The sequence below is a fragment of the Rhodamnia argentea genome, chromosome 3 (genome assembly GCF_020921035.1).
Source record: "Rhodamnia argentea isolate NSW1041297 chromosome 3, ASM2092103v1, whole genome shotgun sequence".
In the NCBI taxonomy this organism is placed as follows: domain Eukaryota; kingdom Viridiplantae; phylum Streptophyta; class Magnoliopsida; order Myrtales; family Myrtaceae; genus Rhodamnia; species Rhodamnia argentea.
Window position 1 is genome coordinate 26,231,095 of NC_063152.1, and position 18,982 is coordinate 26,250,076.

At 38.0% G+C, this 18,982-nt stretch overlaps 1 long non-coding RNA gene across 1 annotated transcript; it reads right to left on the reverse strand.

Annotated features, from left to right (window-relative positions):
- Window positions 1-4,303: 4,303 nt before the first annotated feature.
- On the reverse strand, window positions 4,304-4,557 carry LOC125314250. Its single transcript, XR_007197811.1, has 2 exons — window positions 4,522-4,557; window positions 4,304-4,450 (listed from the first exon to the last, which is right to left on the reverse strand). It is a non-coding gene; the product is annotated as an uncharacterized LOC125314250 (long non-coding RNA).
- Window positions 4,558-18,982: the final 14,425 nt, after the last annotated feature.

The following is an 18,982-nucleotide window of genomic DNA, read 5'->3' on the forward strand; positions in this document are numbered from 1 at the left end:
TGGTGTCTAGGCAAGACTCGGCTTGGCCTCGGGATGGAGGAATGGATGACCTTGTCCTCGACCCCGACTATGTTAAGAATTCCCCGCTCTAGCCTGAATTTGAAGACATGAGAGGATTTCTTGACATCCCATAAGCTTAAGAGGTGCTTAATACAATTTAGATTGGTAGGTATAATTCGCCCTCTGAAGCTCTAAAAAAAACTTGGCTAATAAAGCATGCATGAACATCATTCTGCTTTTCTCTGAACCCATGATCGTCATTTTAGCACATGTATTTTTCCTATATGTTTCCTGAGTCGGTCCATGACAAATTAGGTTTTTCCTTATGGTCTTGTCAAGTCATGTCTTTTACTTACACTACAAAAAAACAGGGCTTTAGCGACAAATTTTGCCACGAAAAAATGGGGAAAATTCGTCGCTAAAACAATTTGCGACGAAAATTGCGACAAAAAATTTTTCGTCGCCAATTCGGCGTCGCAAAATTTAGCGACGAAAAGTTTCGTAAATCGTCCTTAATTAGCGACGAATTTTTTTTCGTGGTAAAATTCGTCGCAAATTAGCGACGAACTATTTTCGTGGTAAAATTCGTTGGTAATTTGCGACGGATAATTTCCTGGCAAAATTAGTGGCAAATTAGCGACGAAATTATTTTCGTCGCCAAAAATTAGCGTCGAATTTGTTTTCGTGGCAAATTCGTCGCTAATTTGCCACGAAAATTTTCGTGACAAGATTCGTGGCAAATTAGCAACGAATTTTGCCATGAAAATGTGTTCGTCGCTAATTTGCCACTAATGTGTTCGTGACAAAATTCGTGGCTAAACTAAGTTGCGAAGTCGCTAATTTGCGACGAACATAAATTAGTGTCGAATTTGTTTTCGTGGCAAATTCGTCGCTAGTTTGCCACAAACATTTTCATGACAAGATTCGTGGCAAATTAGCAACGAATTTTGCCATGAAAATGTGTTCGTCGCTAATTTGCCACTAATGTGTTCGTGACAAAATTCGTGGCTAAACTAAGTTGCGACGAAATTTGCAACGGAAATTTTTTTGTCGCTAAATCAGAGTAGCAAGATGTTGCAACGAAAAGCATGAGATTTCGTTGCTAATTTGCTACGAAACTTACGTTGGTCGCTAACTTGCGACGAAAGTATTGGTGGCACATTTCGTCGCTAATTTGCGACGGAAACTCTCGCGGCAAAAATCGTTGCTAACTTACCTTGGCGACGAGTTTTACTTACGGCATTTGCGACAAAAATGATTAGTGACGAATTTTTTCATCGCAAAGTTGTTTTTGTTTATGATCGACCGCATTGATGAATTTTACAATAATTTAGCGATGAAATTAGCGACGATCGAGCACGAATTTCGCAACGAACTTTTATAATTTGTGATTGTATGATAAAATAATTTCTTTTATTTTTTTATTTTAAATCTAATTAAAAGCAAAATTAATTTCTAGAATTTATAGTTAACATTGATTAAGTAAGTAATAAGATATAAATATTATAATAAAATGAAAAAGGAGGAAAACTATATATAAAACAGCAAGAATGTACAATTGGTACAAATACACGTAAGAAGTGGCCCTTCCATTGTTTTGACTACCTAAAAAAAAAAAATTCTAGTTCAAAGGGACACGAAAATTAATCCGGAATACAAATGTGAACAAGAAAGAGCAACTTACTCTAGAATAATGAGAACATTAGAGGAATGAATCAAAGATATTGATTTTAGACACAAAAATCACACACCACCTGCAGTGTCTCTATTGCATCAGCCTCTGAATTGAAGTCAATAGTATGAGGTTGTTGCTTCAAGCTTCATGGAAAGAAACTGGAAGGGGCAGAAAGAAAATGAGCATCAATTGATTATCTTTGGACAAGAATGAAAAGCAAAGGCAAAAAAAAAAAAAACCAAATTTTGGTTTTTTTTTTTTTGTTCGGTTTTGGTATGCCCACTTACCTCAACTCGACTCTGCAATGACCTGACATAGTTAATGATCTCATCCAGCATCACTGCCATTCCCATGGTCTGCAATTTTGAAATCCTATCTGATCATATGAAAACATAACTATGAAATTTGTGCAACAAAGGGAAGAAGATTGCTTACCTGATAGCACCCAGGAACAAGATCCTACAGAAGCCACAGTGATCAATATCGAGCGCCTGCACGAATGGATTGAAAAAAAACTTCTTGTTGCTTTGAATACTAATAAAAGCTTGGTTTATTAAAATAACAAGTATAGTACATACTCTTTTAGACCTTTTAAAGTGTCTTTACCATGAAAACTTCGGGCACAAAAGGAAAGTTAAGACTCCTATTGCACTCAATAAGTTTTTAATTGAGACCAAACTTTAGTGAACAAATCTTGTCACAGGATCAACATTTTTTAGAAGCATTAAACTATTCTTGTGCATAAAAAAGATAGATGCATGTACTTGTGGGAAGATGAAGATAAATGGGAAAGAAAGAACCTTTTACCAACAACAATGACAATTTAACAACGTTAGCTTTCCCACAATTTCCCAAAAAGATAATAAATAACAGAAGCCGTGAAGTATATAAACAATCGACATCCTAAACAAGCCTTTCCACCATTCCCAGGTTGAAATACCTCCATTGAACACGAAAGTAACAATGTAGAAATGCAGATATTGGGAATAAGAAAGAGCTGCGAAGGTGAAGCAGACAATGGATGCAGGAAGAATAGAACCACTAGAGAGGGGGAGAGAGAGAGAGTGTGGGCGTTCAAAACTTCCTTCCTCCACTCTTCAAAAAAAACATTAGGATGCAAAACACTCTTCATCGATCGATTCGCTAGCTAAATGCTGCAACTATAAAATTTCATTCACTACCAAATATCTAACAGACCAATTGTTCCCTCTTGATTCTTCCACATACTCTTGAAACCAGAAAGTTTCCTCAAACAAAACGATAAGTTTCCCGAAGGGGGAAAAAGAAAGAAGAAACGCGTGCACGCGCATAGAAAATCACCAACAAACCAACTGCGTACCAACCTCACTGCAGGACTGCATGATGAGAAGCCACTATCAGCCCCACCACATGTGACAGCTGAACCGCCACCGCTTGAGAAACAGCTTGCGGTTGGGGATGTTGCGGCAACGCCACTACAAAAAAAAAAAAAAAAACAGGGCTTTAGTGACGGAATTTGCCAAGTATAAATTAGGGAACATAACTATGAAATTTAGGCAAGAAAGGGAAGAAGATTGCTTACCTAATAGCACCCAGGAGCAAGATACTACAGAAGCCACAGTGATCAATATGGAGCGCCCGCACGAATGGATTGAAAAAACCTATTGTTGCTTCGAATACAAATAAAAGCTTGGTATATCAAAATTGTAGCAAATGACGAAACATGCACTGCATGAAACACTCTTATTTTTCCATAGTTTTCGCTTGTCTTCTCCACCAGAATATCTGCAGCAGCGTTTAAATCTTGATTTAACCTGTCTATATCAATCATGACATTGGATGGAAGGAAAACTTGGGCCACACTTATATTCTTTGCAAGAGTACTTGGAAACATTTCTGAGTGTTTGCACTGTGTAATCTGACGGGTCGACAACATATTTTAGAGTACTAACCAACATAAGCATCACAATTTACGAGCACTTGTCTCCTGGCCATATAACAAATAAGCTTACAAAAAATACTAACATGATTGCTAAATAAAAAAGCTCTGATGCCTTTCTTGTTTAATGAATAAGACTTCTAATTAATTCATCATCATCATCAGCAGCAATCTCGCCCTCATTGTGTCGCCCATCATTGTGCCCATCACCTATTTCATGAGTGGGAGGTACAAGAGGAACCTGATCTTGATTTAGGTTGAGGTGTCGCAAGACCAATTGCATTTGACTCCGCAAAGAACTGATTTGCTCATCCTTCTGTGACATTTGTTGTGACATTTGTTCTTTGACCACTTTCATTTCTTCGTCCTTCTCTGCAAGTAAATGTCTCAGTTGGCTCACTTGTTGTGTCATTTCCTCTTCGAGTCGTGTCCTCCTTGAAGTAGCCGCATTGGAGGATGAACTACCAGCAGCCTTTCCTGTATATACCCTTGACAAGGACCCCAACCCAAATATTTTCCCTCTCTTCACCCCACCCGACGCCTCCACCCATAATGCCATATTGTCGGCTGCTGCGTCGGATGCAGCCCCACCATCATCACCACCAGCCGTATTGATTAAAAGCTGGTCATATTTTTCCTACATCAATGGAATAGATATGAAAATATAATTTCATATATGTAACTGCCATAAATATTAAAAGGATTCATGATTTTCATTCTAGTTTCCATAAAGTGAAAAGTATAACCTTGCATACCTTAATAGATTTTGCTCGATCACCAATCCATGTCTTATCTTTCTTTTGAAATGTGCGTTCGAATGTAGCTACATACGTCGGTTCCATCCCCAATTCATGTGCCTACAAAATTGAAACATAAATGAGTAATTGAATTAAATTAACTTAACTTACAACATGTTTAACAAACTTACCATTCTTTTTCTATGCTCCCCAATGGTGATGGAGCCCCAAGCATATATCGCAGCCACGGAAGACCCTTCGCTAGAACTAGAAGCTCGATTCTTGGCATTTTGTTCACTCCTTTGCTTATTTTTTTCACCTTCCCAACTTCTCTTTATTTCAGTCCAATCGTCACTACTAATAAAATTTGGCTTCACATTTTTTGTCTTTGCTTTATTCATTACATTGCGTATGTGATCACTAGCTTTCTTCTTAAAAATTCTTACAATTTCATTCTCTTGAGATTCATCCCAACTGAATTTCCGCTGTAATCAATAGAAAAACAACTGGCTTTATTTATGCCGAACTTAGTGTGAGAAAATTGAAGTAGAAAACTTACCTTGAACTCGTTCCACCACAAATCTTTTAGGCTGCGTTTGGTCGTTGGGATTTCTAATCGGGATAGGATAGGATAAGAAATCTAGGGATTTGGCCATATCCTATCCTTTGCTTGGTGAACTGCGGATTTAAAGTCGGATATTCTCATATCCTATCCTATCATGCATTTGGTAGAAGCTGCATATCAATATAAATGACATATATGCCCCTACGTGATGCTCATGAAATATTCCGATCTTATTACTATAAAAATAACGTTCTCATACACAAAAAAAAATTTGAAAATATACATATTTTATTAGATTTTCAAACCTCTTTGCAAAATAAAATAAAATAAAATGACAATAGAAACAAATGAGACAAGAAAGTTAGCATTACTCTAAAAGTTGGTTTTTATATGATGGAAAAGAAATCCTATCCGACCTTATCCTACCCCCTACCCTCGGATTTTTTTATCCGGGTTATAACCCCTCTATATCCGACATTATACTATTCGGGACACCTACCAAACACGGGATAGGATAAAACATATCCTATCCCGAGTTTTATACGGACGATCAAACGCAGCCTTACTTCTTTTGGAGCGCTACTATAACTAATCCACGGCCCCCTCCAATAGTTATTCACTATTTTGTTAAGTTCTCGCACGACGTACGTACCTTCTTCAAATCTGCAAATGGGGACAATTCAGTTCACATCCATATCTACAACCCAAACGAAGGTATACCCTAAATATTACATTTACTTAAAAAAAAAAAAGTACTTACGAATCTCCATGTGGGCATATCACATGCCGGCTATCTTCCTCAGCTATGGTTTCCTCATCATTTGAGAGTTCCACCGAAGAAGGTGGAGGCGAGGCAGAAGGAACTGAAGTAGATTCGGTTTGGATGTGTCCAAGTTGTCCCCTAAAATGCTCTTGAGGGTTAGCATGTAATGGTTGAGGGTGAGATGAAAGGGAAGGGCAAGATTGCTGGGACGGGGATGAGGAAGGGGAAGGGGAATGGGAAGGGGCTGCTGGTCTTCTTTGTGAAACTGCACCGGGCATACAACCTCCACGTCTATGATACTGATAAATAAAAATGTTAGACAAATATCAGCAAAAATAATAACATGTATTAGGGAAACATAAAGACGTACATCATAAAACTTACCATTTTAGTTCGGAGAGCACGTGAGAAACTTGAGAAATCGAAAGGATCAATGGTTGCCTCCGATAAATAGCAATCTCCGGCACCAAAGGAACCTATTGAAATCTTGTCATTAGGGGCTAGTCTGTTATAATCTATCTGCTGAATCTAGTTTTAAGAGGCAACCACAAAGATGGAGGTTCATGATGTACTTGTCCATATACCTCGTGTCCAACACTGAAAATGGTTTGAGGATTAAAACATGGCTAGTATATCTTGTCTTACTTGACTAAGAGTATTAAAACGTGGCTAATATATCCTATCTTACTTGACTAAGAGTATATTGTGGATCAATCGGAAAAAGCATATGGATGGAGTGGTCCTTGAATTCCACCTATTTTCTAGATTTGGAGAAGCAAGCAATTTCATAAACAGAGATCCCATCGATTAATGGAATCGTACCGCCATCATACATTTAAGCCTATCAAGTAGTGGCATCATGCAAAATGAGCTATTTCATAAAGCCTGTGAAAAATCAAATCAAGTATTTTTGTGCCCATTGCAATTGCACAAAGAATGCTTACCTTTAATTTTGCCAATACGGGACTATCTTCCACATGCCTACCTCACCTCAAAGTAGCACAATTAAAAGGACTTCCTTTGTGATGAGTCTTTAATTTAGATCCATGTCTGCATCTTCTATTTGTAGTGCTTGCATCAACTCAGTACAACGCAAACCTCATCACCATTCTCGGGTTTATACTTGAGCAGCCTATAGTTGCTGCATGGATCATTGAAGCAATGCATTTGGATGCATTTGGTTCATACTCAAGTAGCACAATGGCAAAACCAAGGTAAAGCTCATAAATGAAATTCATGGATCCATAGTTCACGAGCACGTACCCTTGAACGCTGCGGAGAGTCTAGTCGAATCGAGAATCAAGGCTGGGGGTCTCGACCTCGGATCCGTGGGTCTCAAACTGCTGTGTTGCTCTTTCTTATGAATTGCTCCCGAGGAGAAAGGTATTAGGGCGAGGGTAAAGGTACCGAAGATTACACGGATCAATTAAAGTTGAGATTCATCACTAATCAGCAAGAATTCTGCCGAGACATCTCTGTGCATGAACCGAGTATTCCACATATACCAATAATCAACATACCATGTCATCCATAGAGTACTTAACAGGAAATAAATCGGTTCAACGGTGTGGCATGGCCAAACTACCCAGATTAAAAGAATTTGATTAGGAAAGCTTTCGGTACAGGCATAAAAACACGGCCCGACTATTTACGTTGTAGCGAAACAGACGAGAAAAATGTCTGTAACCACTTGGAAACCAGATAGCAAATAACTTATCAAGCTACAACTTTCATGATTGTAAAATCTGCTATGCATTTATAAATTACTTTTGGATACAATAGAAGTCACTAACTTTTCCTTACCTCTAATCTGAAGAACTTCTTCACTCGGTTTGTGTCGGGTTTCCCAGCAGCACCAACCGATTCTATCTCAAGAAGACTTTTCTTTTGTGTGGTTAAACGCCAAGCTGCACCCTGGGAGGAGTAATGGATGTCACAAGAGGTGAATCAAAAGGACATGGCCTAATTGACCTCACAACAAAAGCATATGTGGTGATCCTCAATTTAAGGCACTCACGCAGCGAGATGCATCTCGACCGAGCTTGCAAGTTGGATGCCAAGGCTTTGTTGATTGGACATGAAGTGCCCGGAAGATGAATGCCTATTAGCTGAAACGGCGTGCCCGGTTCAGAGTGGATCTCCATAAACTTTGCTTCGTAACTTTGAAACCCTGTCAATCAAGTATAGATCCCATATAAACAGACTACCAATGCAAAAAGTAATTGAAAAAGAGTCACATTGCTGTTTTCCATGTTCAAACGGGAGTTGAAGGTCAAAAAAAGGTGCTAAAACACAATTACTTTTTTCTATCGCTTATTAGGAAATGCAGAGGCTAAAGAATTATGCAGCTACACGGGGAATTCTTTTTGTTTCGTTAAAAAGGAGAGCCAAAGACAAAAGCACAAGCTCAAAAGCATCAATCCAAATGAGATCATTCTAAGGAACAAGTGTTGAAGATTAAATATTAAATTGAGCTCCCGGAAAATGGAAGCCACGAGATTAATTGACTATCAACAACGACAAGGTGTCCCCATCGAGGAGTACTCAGAATTGCAGATCAAGTGAGATAGATGTCCAGGAGAGAATTGCAGAATATAATATAGTAACACAATCGTTTACTCTCATCATAAATAAATTGAGTGTAAGTTCTTTTACATGAACCTTGAGATTTTCAGCTAACTAAATATTTTTGCAGGTGCTTTTGAGTGAATAATTATCAACACATATATGTTTCTACTCAACTGAAGAGAGACAATTCAGCTCTACAAATCCTATGCAATAAGGTTTCCATGCTCATACATGAGCATTCGGGGGTTGCCACATGTCAGGGGAATTTGGGAGGATAATGTTCTTCAGCATATAGACACTAGTCAGAGCTTATCAAACTAGATAACCAATCTCCTACTACAAATTGTCTATTTACTACTTCATCATTCTCCAAGAGAACATGCTTTTAGTCCTTCCAGTCTTCGAGCTATAAATTGATATTTAGACCCCTCAAGGATTGTTCTATCGACGGACTTATTACAATCACAGCAGCGTTTAATAGTTTTTTTAAGATCAAACTTAATACAACGAAAAACCCATCTCCAAAAAGGACAAAACCCATCTCGCTGCTCAACGCGACGAAAACCCATCTCGCTGCTCAACGCGACGAAAACCCATCTCCAAAAAAACTCCCAAATCCCCACCACAATCAACATCAAATGAAGCAATTCTGACCAATCATTATAGCAAATACCCACCGGAACAAAGACCCCTCTCAACCCAAAAAAAACCCTAAATCGAGCCCGAGCAGATCGTCACAAGGTCTTACCTTTACCGACTCTGACCGAAGGAAAAACGAGCGGAAACAGTTCCCCGCGTCCATCGGCACAAAGAATTGCAAAGATGGGTGATGAAGCACGTAGACCACCTCATTGTCCAACGCGACAAGAAGGGAAAGAAGGAAGAAACCAAGGCTAAAAAAGAAAAACCTGTCTCGACTACGTTGTCCTATGGGCAGAGAGAGAGAGAGAGAGACAGAGTTGGGTCGCACATGTTGAGTTTGCTGGGTTTTTTCCTTGTATTGCCCGTGCTTTTGGTTCGGTAATGAAGAACAAGCGAAGGAGGAAATGAAGAAGCGGAAGCAGTAGTGAAGGGGTAAGTGAAGATGTCGAGCTGTGGGTTATATTGCTAGGGTTTAGCGACGAAAAACCAATTTCGTGGCTAATTAGTGACGAAAAATTAATTTCGTCGCTAATTAGCAACGAAATTAATTTTTCATCACTAATTAGCCACGAAATTAATTTATCGTCACTAATTAGCGACAACAAATTAGCGACGTAAATATTTTTTGTCGCTAATTAGCGATGACATTAATTTATCGTCGGTAATTAGCGACAACAAATTAGCGACGCAATTATCTTTACGTCGCTAATTAGCGATGAACAAGCTTTTCGTGGCCAACTTCGAAGTAACAAATTAGCGACGAAACACGATGTTCGTCGCTAAATATTCAATGTCGGCCATTAGAAACAAAAAATAAATTTCGTCGATAAACTAAATTAGCGACGAAAAAATAATTTCGTCGCTAATTAGAGGCAAATTAGCGACAAAACAAGAATTTCGTCGCTAATTAGAAGTAAATTAGCTACGAAACACAATGTTTGTCGCTAAATATTCAATGTCGCTCATTTGCGACGAAAAATTAATTGCGTCGCTAAACTAAATTAGCGACGAAACATCAATTTCGTCGCTAATTAGAAGCAAATTAGCGACAAAACAAGAATTTCGTCGCTAATTAGAAGTAAATTAGCTACGAAACACAATGTTTGTCGCTAAATATTCAATGTCGCTCATTTGCGACGAAAAATTAATTGCGTCGCTAAACTAAATTAGCGACGAAACATCAATTTCGTCGCTAATTAGAAGCAAATTAGCGACAAAACAAGAATTTCATCGCTAATTAGAAGTAAATTAGCTACGAAACACAATGTTTGTCGCTAAATATTCAATGTCGCTCATTTGCGACGAAAAATTAATTTCGTCGCTAAACTAAATTAGCGACGAAACATCAATTTCGTCGCTAATTAGAAGCAAATTAGCGACAAAACATGAAGTTCGTCGCTAAGTAGAAGTAAATTAGCTACGAAACACAATGTTTGTCGCTAAATATTCAATGTCGCTCATTTGCGACGAAAAATTAATTTCGTCGCTAATTACACTAGTTGGCGACGAAAAATTAATTTCGTTGGTAAATCGAATTAGCGACGAAACATCAATTTCGTCGTTAATTAGAAGCAAATTAGCGACAGAACATGAATTTCGTCGCTAATGATAAGCAAATTAGCTACGAAGCACAATTTTCGTCGCTAATTTTCAATGTCGCTCATTTGCGACAAAAAATTAATTTCGTCGCTAAATGTAATTAGCGACGAAACATGAATATCATCGCTAATTAGTGAGGAACGAAAAAACCCTAGTCCGAATATCGGCCCAACTCTCCGCGTCGCGAACTAAATCTCAATTTTTCTCCACTTTTGGGCCACACAAAAATATATCAGGTCATTTACCTAAAAAATATCTTGTATGTCAAGTCAAATAATGAACCGGACTAAATACATAAAATTCAAGACATATTTAACAATAACTATAATAATTTATAACGATAACAACAACAACATAATTAAAGTCATTGCAAATGAGCAATGAATGTCCTATTAGTGAAAGTGTCGGAAATCCTAATCTTCATCTTCATCTTCATCTCCATCTTCATCTTCACATTCATCTTCATCTTCATCTTCATCCTCCGTCGCAAAGTCAGATTCTTCATCACATTCTACATTTGATTCACGAATTTCAATTGGATCCACATCTATCACTGCTCCACAAGGATCTCGTAAAGTCGGAATGTTGTATTCCTTAACTTCAACGGTGTTACAAACTTCCTCTTGTTGATACGCTATATCCTTCCAGTGTTCCTCGATTTTTCTTCGTGCTTTGGTTTTACATACAGCCCACCAATCAGCTTTGTCGCGCTTCAAACTAGGATACGATGCATAATATACTTGAATTGCTTGTTGTGCCAAGACAAACGGTTCATATTTCATATACCTTTTCTTATGATTTACTTCAACCAAATTAAACTTCGTATGCACCTTCATTCCTCTGATAGGATCGAACCACATGCACTTCAATAACACAACCTTCATTAATGGTCCAGGGTTCTCTATCTTTATGATTTCATCCAACAAGCCATAAAAATCATCTTTTGCACTTCCATCATTGGATGATCGAACACACACCACTATTCATTGTAGTTTTTCCCATTCCATACTCTCGAGTGTGAAAATTGTACCCGTTTATGAAATATGCTGGCCAAATTCGTACCCTTCTTTGTGGACCCCATGATAGATGATATAGTAATCCTTGTTCTTCAACTTGATCATGATTACCGTGAACCTGAAGGCACACACGCAAAGTCAATAATATTTTTTAATAACGATTTACAAAATATTAATAACTTGCTTTTTGTCCATAGGCATCTTACATATGTTTTGAACCATGCTGCAAATTCTTCATCACACAAACGTTGAAACTCATTCGATGGTAGTCCATACATTGAAGTTTGAAAAATCCTGTTAACAAATATCATTTATATATTAACAAATATTTGACACACAATAAATATATTTGCAAAAGTACACTTACTCGAAGTATGGCTCTACTACGGGACAGTTCGACAAAATATATGTATGGGCTGCTCGCCATTCTTCGTCTGTTAAATAACGAAACTTACATGCACCGCTTGGTCGACCAAGATAATTGAAAATAGAGAATGATTTGCAATTGGGAGCAATGGGCCCCTCATCATTCCTTCCCGCTCTCCGTCTCTTGCACTGCACGTGCGGCTCAAAATAGTATGATGCAAATGTTGTCACTTCTTCCACAATATATGCATTACAAATTGAAGCTTCAACACATGCCTTGTTCTTCGCTTTTCTCTTCAAATGATATAAGAACCTAGTTCCAATTGGAAAAAGTTTATCGGAACATAATAAGTGATAAAATAATTTCAAATTTATTAAAAAAAATATTTTACCTCTCAAATGGATACATCCAGCGAAATTGGACGGGACCCGCAACTTTGGCCTCATAAGGCAAGTGAACTAAGAGATGCTCCATTGAATCAAAGAATGATGGAGGAAATATCATTTCTAAGTTGCAAAGAATGACTGGAATATCTCTCTCCAGCTTCTCCATGTGTGATCCTTTTAACACTGTCGAGCAAATATCATGAAGAAAATTACTTAACTCCGTGATGGCGCCCCATACAAAATTTGGTAGAAGTTCCTTGAAAGCTATTGGAATTAGTCTTTCCATAAATATGTGGCAATCATGGCTCTTCAAACATGTTAACTTGCATTCATTCAAATCAACACATCTCTCGAGGTTCGAAGCGTATCCATCGAGAAATCGCACAGATTTCAGCCATTGACAAACAACCCGTCTCTGCTCCCCGTCCAATGTGTAAACCGCTTTTGGTTTTGGTCCCCTGCTGCTTGCATCCACATCTAGTGCTGGCCGATCACAAATAACTCTCATATCTTTTCTTGCATTCAAATTGTCTTTCGTTTTTCCAGTGACATCCATCACAGTATGTATGATATTGTCGAAAACATTCTTTTCTATGTGCATGACGTCAAGATTATGACGAATAACATGGGTCTTCCAATATGGTAGATCCCAAAATATGCTACGCTTAGTCCACTTATGTGTGCTTCCGTACGCAATAGTCGTGCCAAGGGGGTTTTCAACAACAATCGGAAAATGATGCACTCGCTCCCAAATTTGATCACCTGTCAATCTCAATGGTGGGAATGTTATTTCAATCCTATTCTTGATGAACTCTTTCTTATTCCTTTCGGAATGTATGATTTATCGGCAAAAATTGTCTGTGACAATCAAAATAGCTGGCCTTCTTACCGTGTTTTAATCTGAATGACTTTGATCTCTCCATACATATCGGACATCCTAAGATCCCAGTATACTCCATCCGGATAACATCCCATAAGTTGGAAAGTCATTTATCGTCCAAAGAAGTGCAGCCTTCATTACAAATGTTTGATTAGTAGAAACATCATACGTAAGAATACCTTCATCCCATAGATGTCGTAACTCCGCAATCAATGGTTGCATATAAACATCTATCAATTTTTTCGGATTTTGCGGGCCAGGCACGATCAATGTCAAAAACATGTAAGGTGTCTTCATACACATACCAGGTGGAAGATTGTATGGAGTTAAGATAACTGGCCAACACGAATAATTTTTTCCCGATTTTCCAAATGGGGCAAATCCATCAGCACATAGACCTAACCTGATGTTTCGAGGCTCTATCGCAAACTCGGGGTATGTTCTATCAAAATGTTTCCATGCCTCCGCATCCGAAGGATGACACATCAGACCCTCCTCGGTTTCATGATTTGCATGCCAAGTCATGTGTTCATCAGTGGCTTGAGACGCATAAAGCCTTTGCGATCCGGGGATTAAGGGCAGATAAAACAATTGCTTGCATGGTCTACGCTTCCTATTACGACCCTGCCTCCTGCTAATCTTGTACCTCGGTTGGCCACAGAATTTGCAAGATTCGGCATTTTCATCATCCGCCCAATATAACATACAACCCATACTACATACATCAATCCTTACAATTGGAAGACCTAAGTTATCCACTAGCTTCTTCATGTCATAAAAATCACTTGGCATGATGTTATCGCGAGGCATTGCTTCCCGCATTACGTCAACAAAAGAGTTGAAGCAATTCTCGGATACATTATGCTCTGCCTTGATGTTTAACATTCTTGCGGTCACCGATAACTTAGTGTGATTATCATAACCCGCCCATAAAGGTTCATCCGTCGCTTTCAGCACTTCCCGTAACCGATTAGATGTAAAATTTTCATTATGCACATTCTCATCAATACCCGTTACTCCCGCCTCTTCCAATTGTGGTGCATAGCTAGTACCCACTTGTTCGGATGTAGAAGCAAAACTAGTACTTGCATGGTTCGATTCTGAAATGAAATTCTGACCGACTACATCAATCACCATCCTCTGATATGGGTTCAATTGGTTATAATAGCTACATTCTTCCCTAACTGAAAATTGATCACTTCTTCGATATTCTTCATCAAATATAAATGGTTCACCATGGCAAGTCCAATTATAATAGTTCGTAGTAAACCCAAATCTACAAATATGTTCTCTAACTTTGTCACACACATGAAATTTACTATTACCGCACCTTTTACACGGACACCTTAATTTATTTCCATCCATAAACTCAAATTTACTTCTAGCAAATTCCAAAAACTGTTCCAACCCAGTACGAAACTCATCAGTCAATCCTCGTCGTCGGTGTAAGTTCTTATTATACATCCAAGCCCAGGCTCTTTGCATTGTGTCTGTATAAATATTAAAAAACCATATCTACTAGTTAATATTCTTAATTAAAACCATAAAATCGTAAAAATTAAAATTCTATCTGTGACGCAATAATTACTTTGAAGTTGAAAAAAAAATATCATATCAAGAAGACTTACCCAAGTATTTGACTGAAATATTTATAGCACAAAGCGGTCAATTTGATGAGAATTGCAATGGTTACTTGGATTGCGAGACCTTCAAATAGACATTTACCTTAAAGAAAGAAAAATTACATAAGATTCATGAAGCTTATGGCAATTCATAGAAGAAAATGGTGAAAAAAATAAGAATTTATTCTAATTAATGACGAAAAAAATACGTTCGTCATTAGTGACGAAATTTAAAGTTCGTCACTAAAAATTAGCGACGAAATTTAAAGTTCGTCACTAAAAATTAGCGACAAAATTTAACGTTCGTCACTAATTAGTGATGAAAAAATTTTCGTCGCTAATTAGTGACGAACGTATTTTTTTCGTCACTAATTCGACGGATCTCCTCAATTCACCGCAACCCTATATGAATAATCCAACGGAATAATCTTACAAATATTGTCACTAATTGTGCATTACTACACTTTTTTACAGAGACACCATAACTTATTTCAATCCATGTGCTCAATTTTACTTTGAAATTGAAAAAAACAAATTACAATGTCAAGAAGACTTACCGAAGCATCCGATTGAACTTTTTGTAGCAGAAGTGGTCAATTTGATAAAAATTGCAAGGTTCACTTGGCGAGACCTTCAAATGGATACGTACCTCAAAAAAAATAGAAATTACTTAAGATTCATGAAGCTTGTGGCAATTGATAGAAGAAAATAGTGAAATAAATTACCATAAGGCACAAATAAGAATAGAAAGGAGAGAAGACATAAGGCACAAGAGAAGGGCGAAGAGAGGAGAGAAGAGAGTGGGCGAAAGAGAAGAGTGCGGAGAGAGAAGGTAATGTCATTATAAAGAGCGAAATTTTACTCAGCCACGAGATTAGCGACGAAAATATCTTGTACGAATTTAGCGACGAATGTACCGACGAAATTTGAAATCAACGATATAAAACTGTCGGTGGCTTTAGCGACTAACTTTAGGGACGAAATATTTTGCGTCGCTAAATTAGCGACGACAATAAATATTTGTCGCTAATTAGCGACGAAATAAAGCGACAAACTATTTTTCCTCGCTAGTTAGCGACAAATATTTATTATCGTCGCTAATTTAGCGACGCAAAATGGTTTCGTCGTTAATAAAGCAAGCAAAATTTAGCGACGAAATTATATTTCGTCGCTAAATTAGCGACGTAAAGCCAATTCGTCGCTAAATTTGCGATGTTAGAGGCATTGGTCAGAGTTTAGTGACGAAATATATTTAGTCGCTAATTTGCGACGAAAATAATTTTCGTCGCAAATTAGGGACAAATTTTTTCCATGGCTATTGTCGTCGCCAATTAGCCACGAATTATTTTTCGTCGCTAATTTCGTCGCAAATTAGTGACGAATAATTTCCATCGCAAATATTTCGTGGCTAAATCTAATTTTGTGACGAAAATAATAGTTCGTCGCTAAATTTTAAGAAAATAATTTGCGATGAAAAAAGACGTTCATCTCTAATTAGCGACGAACCTTGGCCTTATGTCGCTAATTAGCGACGAGTCCTATTTTCGTCGCAAAGTATATAGTGACGAATAATATTTTCATGGCCGTTTTTGTCGCTAACGTGCGACGAAATATTTTTCTTGGCTATTTTCGTCGCAAATTAGCAATGAAATATTTTTTGTGGCTATTTTCGTTGCAAATTAGCGACAAAAAATATATTGTGGCCATTTTTGTCGCAAATTAGTGACGAAATTTTTTCCGTCGCTATATTCGTCGCTAATTAGCGACGACATTTTTCATCGCTAATTTCGTCGCAAATAGCGACTAATCTTATTTTTGTCACTATTTTCGTCGGAAATTAGCGACAAATTGTTTTTGTCGCAAATTTTTCGTGACTAAATCCGTGTATTTTTGTAGTGTTATATGTTTACATTCCTAGGTCTCTTGTTTATGAATTTTTTTCCAGATTTCATGGTTGTAGTATCTTTACTACTTTTTCAGTCAATAAATCAGTTCTGGTTTTTATCCTTACCTCGTCTATTTGCTCGAATTTTTAGACCATTTTCGAGTTATCTCTAACTCCCATGCATCAAATGGAAAATATTCGCAGGATCTTAAAATTTCACTTCAAAAATTTTCGGAACGATCCGGCACATTTTCTATTTACTAGAGAATTAATGGTTGACGGGTAACAGGCTGAAATTTCAAACCTTTTCTGACTTCGGGCCCGTTCCGCTTTTTATCACTAGTAAACGAATTCTTTCACTAAATGGTGAAACATGAAAGTGAGAGAATATGTTTTGAACTAATGGCCTGAAAATTTTTGGACCTTAATTCATATTTTTAATGACTCATTTACCCTTCAAGAAAAAACCAGACGAAGCAGTTTTTTGGACGAAATTATTCCAAATATGAATTAAACTGTATTGATAAGTCCACTTTCAGCTTTATGTTAAAACATGAAAGTTGTTCGCAATCCTCTTGGCTATAGGTCTGTAAATTTGTTCATCATTTTGACCACTCTGTGATTTGTGACGAATTTTTCTCCAAAACCTGACGAAACTGGAATTTTCTAGGTCATTGTCATCAGTCAAGTCGGTTGTGTTTGTGAGTCCGGTCTAGAGCCATGGATCGACTCGACATTCTCACTTGTTATGCTCATTTAGTGACTACCTTTTGTTAGGTAATTTATCACATATACCCCACAAACTTGTATTACTCAATCAAGAACGAGCAATATGGCCAACCATGCTAAAATTGCGGCTCTTGTCGTAGGTGAAAGAGCAAGTGAAGGAGTTGAATGGATGAATAAATGGTCTAATTGATCTCATCGGGCGTGTGGTTTATCTTCTGAAACATCTGGTCAAGGCAAATCAGGCATCTCCTTCATTTGATACCAATTTTTGTTTTGGTGTTCCCAATCCTAATCCAAAGAATCTTCCTAACCCGATCAGGTTCAACCGATATCTTAGCCTCATTTTCTCGGATCAGCAATGTGCCACTCAGGCGCCCCTCAAAAAATAGTTGGTTCGTGACCGACCTCCGATCTTGAAAGAAAGAGAGTTTACTCAGCTCCCTGCGGCCGTATCTATCATCCGGCCCGTATTGCTAAAGAAAGGATTGATCCAGAGGGAAAGAGAATTGTCTAGGATTAAAGATGCTCACAACTTTAACCTAGAAAAGTCATGTGACTTTCATTACGGCCATGCCGGCCACTCACTAGAAGAATGCTTCACATTGAAGACACGGATCCAAGACATGATTGATGCGGAGGATCTCATGTTCCGTGCTTGAGAATATTGTGATGGAAACCCAGACTTGCTGGTAGTCCGAAGCATACGGTTGGAAAATCCATATCTAATTAAAGACAAAGGCAACAAGGAGATATGGGATACTTTTGGGGCAACCGAGCGGGAGATGCAATTTTATGGTTAAATATCTCACACCAATGAGACTGAATGCCTATCCCAAAGTGATACTTGGGATACCAGGGATGATTGAGAACCAACCAGAAGCCGGTCAAAGCTACTCATCAACACCATCATCAAGCAACTCCTTGAGTGAGCAATGGTCCTCATGAGTGACTATTTCCTGCTTTCTAGGTCTCTATGTGGCATTTTCGATTTCTAGGGTTTATTCTTAGAGTTTCTCTCTAGGAGAACATTTGCATTTTTCCTTTTAGTAAGATATAATTGTTTTATTCATTTATCAATAAAATTATAGAAGTTTTTCATTATTTTGGAATCTTGATGAAGCATCCCAAACCAACCCCGATAACGATAAATAACGATCGAGCAAATCTGTCATCCATGGTAAGCAATGAGGGTTGGACTTCTAAAAAATTCTCATCTTGAGGTTTTCGAAAACAAAAGGAGTTCTTCAAGGAAAATCTTCAGAATTGGTTAACACGTGGTTTAATTCTGTTTGTCTTACTGATCTATCTGCTATATGTTGCAGAATTAATCCAGAGGCAGAGGGCAGATTAATAACCCGAACAATGCATGAGGTCCAGCCGACCATCGGGCAATCTCACGCATAAGTGTTGACCCTCAAAACTTATGATCGAGTTAGAAATCCTTGGCGGATCCTAGTTCATTGACCATTTGAGGCGGATCCATGCTTCGCCCTCATCCATTGCCCGCAATAGCTCCATAGCTGGACGTTCATCGACGATTGTCGGGACCAATCAAATGTTTGGCGATCCTTGTATCGGTCGACACTACCTTTGGTTGTCCTTTGATCAGTCCAATGATGATCTTTGGGAC